Source organism: Lampris incognitus, chromosome 14 (genome assembly GCF_029633865.1).
Source record: "Lampris incognitus isolate fLamInc1 chromosome 14, fLamInc1.hap2, whole genome shotgun sequence".
Taxonomy (NCBI): domain Eukaryota; kingdom Metazoa; phylum Chordata; class Actinopteri; order Lampriformes; family Lampridae; genus Lampris; species Lampris incognitus.
The window spans coordinates 11,117,173-11,127,110 of record NC_079224.1 but is presented as its reverse complement, the minus strand read 5'-3'; positions in this window follow the sequence as shown (position 1 = coordinate 11,127,110).

The window sequence follows — 9,938 nt, the reverse complement described above, 5'->3', positions numbered from 1 at the left end:
AAGGGCAAGGATGTTTTCAATGCCGTTTGAAGTGTTGTAAGTGAGCATGGGGGCTTCGACGAGCTTTCAGCAGCTGTTGTTACCGATGGTGCTGTAGGGTATGCAACTAGTCTGAGTATAGTCGTGTAACCGGTTATTTTCTTGCCCGGTGCGGGATTCGATACGGGGTGTACTGCACCACAAGGCGACATCACTAACCGCTCGGCTAAAGGGTCAGACCCGTTAGCTAGGGACTAACGTGTCTTATTAGTAGTTTACAGTCGTATATGATTGGGTTAGTATCAGGCAAGCCCCCTCCATTGTAGCCAATCAGAGTGAGGCTCTCTAACACACGGGGGGGGGGGGGAGGCGCGGTGTGCGAGAGCTTTGCGGCTGTGTGTGGGTCGCTGAACAAAAATACGAAGTCTAGAGAGAGAGACAGACACGTACTGTACGTGGAGTGAATGTGTTACCGTCTACAAGGATCCTTGGGGACGAATTCGTGTTTCCTGGGGTGCGTCAGAAAAGGTGTCCTGCTTGGAGGCTGCGAGTGACCACCAGCTAGCATGAATTCCCCCGACTAGCAGTGGAGTGTTTGAAATGGTCATGGACTGAGGACGTGGAAGTCGGTGCTTCGTCGGTGCCGTGAGTTTCAGAGGAACATTTGCCATTGTTGTAGTGAGCATGAGGCACGAAGAGGATTCTAGACAGACGTTAGTAGACATTAGTGTTTAGTGATTGGACTCTCTCCAGCACTAAGTGCCGCACCGGATAAGCCTATAGTGCTAACGTTAGTCTATTTGTCAGTGAAGCTAGCTAGCTAGCTCACACTGGTCGGAGTGGCTCGTTAGTTCTCAATACTGGGACTGCGCATGTTCGGATGAACTGTTGGATGCTGAGAAGAGGACTCGGAGGACAGTCGTGTTTTTTGGTTGTGTGACGGGAGATGGCTGCCCGAGTGAACGTTATTTCAAGAGCAGTGTGAACATTGAACGCATTGCATTGCTGCTGGCGCCATCTAACGTCTATAGCGAGTCACGTCGTAGACTACACGCACGTCACGTGGTTTGCCCTGCCGTGCAGGCGTCTCTCCAGCGGCTCGTCTCGTGTGCCCAGGATTCATCAGACTGGTATTTGTGTCAGTTTCCTTATTACTCATTACTAGACTGTGTTAACAAACGAACTGAACTGTTTATGTTTGAACATTCATTGGTTTTGATACTCAACATTTAGAGTGAGTTTCTCATTTGAGGTTGTGTTGATATTGTGTATACCAAGAGATACTGTGTATACAAAGAAAGTCAAACTCTTGTTTTTTGCATTTTATTTTATTTTATTTTGCTATTGTCATCCTATAGTATTACATTCAATTAATACTAAACTGTTGTTGGCTGTTGATTCATCTTTACTGTGGTTGGAGTTTAGGGCTTATTACAATACTTACCTGAGGGTAAGTATTTTGAAGTTGTGTACTTGCCTTGGAGTAGGGGCGGCTCAACTGTCCAGTTGGTTCTGGGGAGGGAGGGTTATGCTGAGTTGGACCCATAGCACAGCATACACTCTACACGTCAGGGGCCACCGTGTCAGATACCTTAGCGTGAAGCCCACCCCACGATATCTTATAGGGTGTAACGCACTAACCACTCTGTTCAGCAGGACAGGCATCCACATACTTACCCACGTAGGTACTGAGACTAATTGCATTGGGAATGGGGACCCAGATCCCTTCATTAACCCAATCTTGCAAGGTGAATGAGTACTATTACTACCCCTACAAGGCGTGGCTTATTATGCCCGCTACGGTGCACCATCAACGCGAGGAAGACGCACTGGATTCGCCGGGCTCCTCCCAGCAGAGCGGCGTTGACTGCCCTATATTGTACTGCATCATAAATCAGGTGGTTAACGTTATTGCTAGCTAACTGTTGCTATATGGTTATGAGTGTGGCTTTTCTTTGTGGGAATTTGTATCATTGAATAAATCCTGTTTCCGCTCCCGCCGTTCTTGCAACCCGCTCGTCATGTGGCGGGTTGCAAGAACGGCCGTGGCCGGTTACCACGGCCGGAGCGTCCACGGGGTCAGGCATTCATTAGGCCACCCTTACCCGAGGGATAGTGGGTGTAGATCGGTGTAGTGTTCGGGGACTCGTCGTTCTCCAGCGACCCCTCTGGCCCATCCGGGCGCCTGCAGCCAAGCAACCGGAAGCATTCTCCCTACGTGTCCTTCGCGGCCTGAAGGTGATGCAATCCATGTGAAGCTTCAGCGTGTAAAATAGCGAGAGCAGCCGACATGAGTTTGAAGGAAGCTGGTGTTACGCCAATCTCTTTCCTGTGGAAACGCGAGCCAGGGGAGTTATTCGACAAGAGTTCCGGCCATATGCCATTGGGTTAATCGGGTGGGATAAGGGGAAAAACTAGAAATACATTTATATATATAAAAAAAAGGTCAGCCGCGGTGGTGTAGCGGTCTAAGCATCGGCTTTGTGTCGATGCAGTTGCCCACTGGGGACCGGGGTTTGCGCCCCGGTCTCGTCAGATCCGACTATGGCCGGACTCGATGAAGCAGCAATAATTGGCAACGCTGTCTTCGGGAGGGGGGCGGAGTCGGCTTGTGTTCGTCACATGAATGCGTCTCTGTGTGTGGGAAAAGCAGTGGTTCGGCCTGGATGCGTGGTTTTTTTTCGTACCTGTTTTCCGGGAACTCTGCCTCTGATTGGTTAGTAATCGTTGAGAGAGCGTTCACCTGGATTCCGGGAAGACCCGCCCCTACTCTATCTCTGATTGGCTAACCTTATCCCTAACCCCACCCCAACCCTAACCTTAATCAACGGAGGCAACGAGTACTAGCCAATCAGAGGCAGAGTTGTCGCTTGTCACGAAAGTGGAGAGGCGTTGCCTTCGAGACTGCCGGCCGGAGAGATGCAGCTAGCGAACGCGTACAGTACGAGGGTGGGTTGTTTGAATTAAAATAGGGATCGATTGGCCACTAAATTGGGAGAAAAAAGAGAAAAATCAGAAATAAATTTATAAAAACGAATAAATCCTGTTTCCTTTTGATCTTACAGGAGGCCCTCTGTGCCAAGACAATGAACTTCAGCCATGTCATGGATTTAGTCACCAAGTTTACCAATCTCATTCGAGGGGTCTCTCAATCATAGGAAGTTGGTAGCCTTTTTGGATGAAGCGAGTGCCGCTTATGGGGATTTACAAGGGCACATTGAGATCAGATGGATGAGCCGCGGGAAGTGCTTGGAGAGGTTTTTTTGCATTGCGCGCTGAAATCCCAGTGTTCTTGGAGGACAGCCTTCAGTGTGATACAAGTGCCTATTGCAGTAAACTCAGGGATACAGAATTTCTCTGCGAAATGTCCTTCCTTGTGGATATTACCTCGCATCTTAATCACCTTAATATGCAGTTGCAGGGAAGAGGTCAAACTGTGTCGGATCTCTACGCACACATGAGCGCATTTAAGCATAAATTAGCCCTGTTCAAAGAAGGCTTTTCATCTGACCATCCAAATTTGGCACACTTTCCCGCCTGTGAAGAGATGCGCAAAGATGTCCTTGAATGTGAGAAAACATTTCTCAAGTACAGAGCAGACACAGAAACACTGCAGCAGCAGTTCAAGGAACACTTTGAAGATTTCCACACCATGCAGCCACGAATTGCGTTATTCACTGACCCCCCCTCTCTGCGGCTGTCAGTGAGCAACCCCTAGAGTTGCAGCTTGAACTTTGCGAAGTACAGTCAGACCCCTTCTTTCAAGCGAGGCGCAATGAGAGAGGAATTTCATTTTGGAGACTACTACCCGAGTCCCGCTTTCCACTCCTCAGGGATTTTGCACTCTCAGTGGCCAGCATGTTTGGGAGCACTTACATCTGTGAGAGCAGCTTCTCAACAGTGAAGCAGATCAAGTCAAAAGGGAGAAACAAGCTGATAGATGAAACTCTGTTCCAGCTCATGCAGGTTGGATGCACAAACATTGACATTCAGTCTATCGTACGCCAGAGGGGAAAAGGCCATAAGTATGTCATTTAGACAGCACTTTATACTGATCCACCTGTGAGTGAGTTTCAATGGCTTCATCAGGGTATGAGTGTGTGTGTGAATGGTGAATGTGAGGCACGCGTTGTGAAAAAGCACTTTGAGTGGTCGGTAGACTAGAAAAGTGCTGTATAAAATGCAGTCCATTTACTGTTTTGAGCTAAATGCATGTTTATTTGAAACATGTTATGGAATGAGAGGGCAGAGTAGAAATGCACTACAAACATGGATATCAGTTGCTGCACTTAGTGTCAATATTAACTTTTGTACCATTATTGTACTGACATAATTGTATATCCCTCAGGAATGTGGATGTTTTGTTTCTGTGTTAAGCTCATTAAATAGAAATGTTGGTATAATAAACTGTGATTACCGGTATATATTTTATTCTTTTTATTAAATTAGTCGTGATCATCGGTTAGTTGAGTGATGGAGTTACAGTATCTCACTGGTGGAAGTGCACGTTCACAATCCGGCCCTCTAGTAGTGAGGATAAAACATTTTTGTGGCCCTCTCTATCATTAAAGTTGCCCATCCCTGACTTAGAGGATCAGCAGCCTTATTCAGATGAATACTGAAATCACCAAGAATTAGAATCTCATCAGAATGAGTAACAAGACCTGAGACAAATTCTCCAAATTCTTCAAGAAATAGTGAGTTAAAGCCAGGAGGTTGATAAGAGTATCACAATCTGAACTGAACAGAATCTATTCGTGGCTGAGAGAGGTGGAGTTAGAATAAGAATCACAGAAGACTGGAGTTTAGATTCAAGTTAAGAAGTTAAATTGAAAATAGATTTAAATATTAAGATGACGCCCCCACCTTGTTTGTTTGCTCGAGCTACATGGGCATAAGTATAGTCAGGTGGCGAAGCTTCATTTAAAGGAAGGGAAACATTTGATTTCAGCCATGTTTCACTGTTTCACAAAGCCCAGTCATATCAACACTCTGTTCAAGAATCAGATCATTTATTAGTAAGGCTTTGGTAGGCAGTGATCTGATATTTATGAAACCAAAGTTAAGCAAATTGCCCTGTGATGGCCTGGCGGCCTGTCCAGGGTGTCTCCCCACCTGCCGCCCAGTGACTGCTGCATCCCCACGACCCTGAGAGCAGGATAAGCGGTTTGGATAATGGATGGAAATTTAAGCATCATGTAGAAGTGATCAATAGTAGGAAGAACTTTAGAGCCACGAATAGAGGAAATATTAATTGGAATTAGATACCTTGTAGTATTAGTTGACAGTTTTGAAGACCTACGATTTTAACGATGTGTGATCACACTTTTGATAATATTAGATATTAGATGTTTGGTTCTGTAGATTATTAGGTGCTTTGTTTCATTTCACATTTCACCACCGCCAGTGGTGGGAATGATTATTGTGATTCACACATATAGAAGAGAGCTAGGGAGCAATACAGCAGGGGTAGGGAGACAGTCTCAATGTTATAGACCAAGTGACCAGATCAGAAAGTTTAGCTTTCCTCAAGGGATCCACCGTTACAATCCACTTCTAAGAAACTCACTCCCTGTTACGTTGATCCCTATGAGATTGATTCTATTATCAACCCCACTGCTGTTAGACTCAACCTACCTTCTCACATGAAATTTCATCCTACATTTCATGTCTCTCAGCTGAAACCTGTCCCCACTAGCCCACTGTCTCCTCCAGCTACCCCCCTTCTCCCTCACATAATCGACCATCCAGCCTACACCGTCCAGCGATTGTTGGCTGTACACTGCCGGGGCCAGGGCTATCAGTATTTAGTGGACTGGGAAGGATATAGACCAGAAAAGCACAGCTGGCTTCCCTGCCAGCAAATCCTGTGCCCATCCTTGGTCCGGGACTTTCATTGGGAGCACCCAGACAAACCCAGTGGGTCACCTAGAGGCGCCTGTTGAGGGGGGGGTTGCTGTTATGGCTATGACTGCATCACGATGTCTCAGTTCAGTCAGCTCATTACTTCAGTCATTGTCTCCCATAGCCTCAGTTGTTCTTCCAGTTCAGTCAACTCATCATAACCGCAATCATTTTTGTTGTCTTTCCTATTTTATTTTGAAGTACTCAGTTGTTTTGTCGTTTCAGTTCCTCCCCCTGTTGCCGTCAGTCAACCCCATGTATACCACACCTGTTCCCCATTTCCTGGTTAGCTCCCCAGCACATATATTAGGGCAACAGTGTCTCAGGAGGTAGAGCAGGTTGTCTGGTAACTGGAGGGTTGTCGGTTATATCCTCAGCTCCTTGTTAGTTGTTCTTGAGCAAGAGCTCCTGAAGAGCTGGTTGGCGCCTTGCATGGCTGACACTGCAGTGGGTGTATGAGTTTGCGCGTTTGGTGAATGTGAGGCATTCATTTATTGTAATGCGCTTTGAGTGGTTTGTGTAGCTAGAAAAAGTGCTGTATAATGCAATTCATTTACCATTTATACCCCCCTGGTTTCTCTGTTCCCCTGCCAGATTGTCTTGAGTGTTCAGCCAAGCTAGCCAGTCTTCGGCCTGTTGTCTGGACCTTGTTTCTCTTGCCCGCCCCTCGTCGGCTCTGAAGCGCTTTCCAAAAGCTTCTTTCCAAAAACTGTAGCACGAATGAACTCGGACGTCTCCTCAGTCTGAAGAGACTGCTGTGCTGCCACCACTGGGCGCGTGCGAGCTTTGCAGCATTTACCTACGTGTCAATTTAAGCCACTTCATATGTCACACCGCACCTTGACCGCATTTTTGCACCTCATAGGTTGTACTTTCATCATTAACAGTGTTGTATTTTGTACTTATATTGTTTAGTCAAGTCAGTTTTATTTGTAAAGCCCATTATCACAAATTACAAATGAGCAACACAACATCCTGTCCTTAGACCCTCGCATCAGATAAGGAACAGCTCCCTAGGGAAAAAGCACCCTTTAACAGGGAGGAAAAAATAGGAAGAAACCTCAGGGAGAGCAACAGAGGAGGGATCTCTCTCCCAAGACGGACAGACCTGCAATGGATGTTGTGGTTGTGTTTACACAGTTAACATAATACAACAACTGAAAGACGATAACAGAATTATAATGGAATTATAAGATATATGAAGAATATCTGATGAGGAGGATGCCATGCAGTGTCCAGATGCCGCCGGAACAGCCCAGGACCTGAGCCAGGCGACCACCATCACCATGTGGAGCTGACAGGAGGACAGACTACACATGCACACAGGGGAGACTCGCGTCACACCATTCACACACACAGGAGAAGCGACAGAAGACATAACTCACACGTTGGAGTGAGAGAAGGACATAACATTGAAACAGGATATGGATTTATTCATTCATCCATTATCCAAACTGCTTATCCTGCTCTCAGGGTCGCGGGGATACTGGAGCCTATCCCAGCAGTCATTGGGCGGCAGGTGGGGGGGGACACCCTGGACAAGCCGCCATTTCATCACAGGGCTGACACATTCACACCTCGGGACAATTTAGTACAGCCGATGCACCTGGTCTCTGGACTGCGGGAGGAAACCGGAGCACCCGCAGGAAACCCACGCAGACACAGGACGCAGGATGTGGCTCTATAAACTGTATAAAGAATGTGATGAGGGGGATGCCAAACGGCGTCCCGGTGGCGACAACCATCACCATGGAGACATGGGAGGAGGACAGACTGCACGTGCACACGGGGGAGACTCACATCACACCATTCACATACACAGAAGAAGAGACGGGAAGAGGGGAAGACACCATTCAGAGAGAGAGAAACGGCACGTGAGAGAGGAGAACAGTTTGGGGTAGTCATACATCCATACTCTATAGTCTCGTTGGCAGAGTTTAGACTCTGTTCCTTTAACTGCTGATAATCTATATTTCTTATCTCTTATTTATTCTCTGCATGCACCATTTGAGTTTGAAACAACTGCAATGTCGTCGTGCTCACATGATGACAATCAAAGTTCTTGAACTGTTTGACCTGAAAACCCCGGTAACTAGAACTTGAGTTTTGAACCTGCTTTGCCTGCCCCTTGTCAATCTGGTCACCTGTCGGACTGATTTCCCTTTGTACGGACCCCCTGCCTGCCTGCCTTTGACCCTTAAACTGAGTGTTGCTGTAACCTTCCTGTCCGTGAGTCCTGGATTTGGGTCCTTCCCGGGTCCACAACATGTGCTGTAAACCCGCTGATCCCCTGCATTTTCCACTCAGTAAGCCAGCTCCAGCCTGCAGCGCAGCAAAGGACTAAGCAACGCGGGACTGTGTTGGTGTGATGGCAGACTCCGTTCCCGTTATTGAATCAGCTCTCCAGGAGCAGGGAAGTCGTCTTGATAGGCGGCCAACCCATCCATCCATCCATTATCCGAACCACTTATCCTGCTCTCAGGGTCGCGGGGATGCTGGAGCCTATCCCAGCAGTCATTTCGCAGCAGGCGGGGAGACACCCTGGACAGGCCGCCAGACCATCACAGGGCCAACACAAACACACACACACACACCTAGGGACAATTTAGTATGGCCGATTCCTCTGACCTACATGTCGTTGGACTGTGGGAGGAAACCGAAGCACCCGGAGGAAACCCACACAGACACGGGGAGAACATGCAGACGCCACACAGAGGACGACCCGGGACGACCCCCAAGTTTGGACAACCCCGGGGTTCGAACCCAGAACCTTCTTGCTGTGAGGTGACCGCACTAACCACTGCGCCACCGTGCCACCCCAGGTAACCAACATCTCAAATAAGCATTGAATTCAGCTGCCTTCTTTTTACAGCCCTCCCCCCCCCCCCAGTGCTGCGGAGCACTTCACAGAAAACCACAAAAAGTAAGACTCGGCATCATCCCGGGAACTACGCCACATGTGTTATTAATGTAATATAAATCAGTAATAAGATGTTATAATGCATTAACGAAAAGACTTTTTGCCTTGCCAGGTTGGGAGCCCACTCTCTCAAATATGGGAGTCTCCGTAGACTCAATATTGGAAACCACGTGACCAGAGAGGACCGCTGACGCACATTTTCGGGGAGCGGTGTACAAATGACACGACTTGAAGTACGTAATGCATACAGAAAAGTTGGCTTTCATGCAGTGGTGATAGAAACTACAGATACAGGTAAAGTTTAGGGTGAAGATTAAGTCATGGTTAAGGTTTGGTCAAGGTTCTACAGTGGTTAAGGTTTGGGAAGCGGTTAAGATTAGGTAGCGGCAGGTGTTTTGGCTAGCATTGTGGAATCACATGGTTTCTGAGACAATGTCCATGGAGACTCTCCCCACTTGGGTTACCAACCTGGCAACCCAAGATGTCCTTTAATGTTTTGTAACATCTTATACAGGATTTATTACACATTAATACATTAGTTATTTGCTGCTAGCGAAGTAATTACTAACACATATGAACTGTTTATAAACTATGCCTTCTTGTAAAGTGTCGGCATATTTTTTTAAGTGAGCATGACATCCCAGCTCAAAATGAAAACTGGACGGGGGCGTCAGGGTGGCGTAGCTGTCTATTCCGTTGCCTACCAACACGGGGACTACCGGTTCGAATCCCCGTGTTGCCTCCGGCTCGGTCGGGCGTCCCTACAGACACAATTGGCCGTGTCTGCGGGTGGGAAGCCGGATGTGGGTATTTGTCCTGGTCGCTGCACTAGCGCCCCCTCTGGTCGGTCGGGGCGCCTGTCTGGGGAGGAGGGGGAACTGGGGGGAAGAGCGTGGTCCTCCCACGCGCTACGCCCCCCTTGTGAAACTCCTCAGTGTCAGGTGAAAAGAAGCGGCTGGTGACTCCACATGTAACAGAGAAGACATGTGGTAGTCTGCAGCCCTCCCCGGACCGGCAGAGGGGGTGGAGCAGCGACCGGGACGGCTTGGAAGAGTGGGGTAATTGGCCAGGTACAATTGGAGAGAAAAAGGGGGGCAAAAATGAAAAAGAAAAGAACCCTGGATCAGGCAGATCT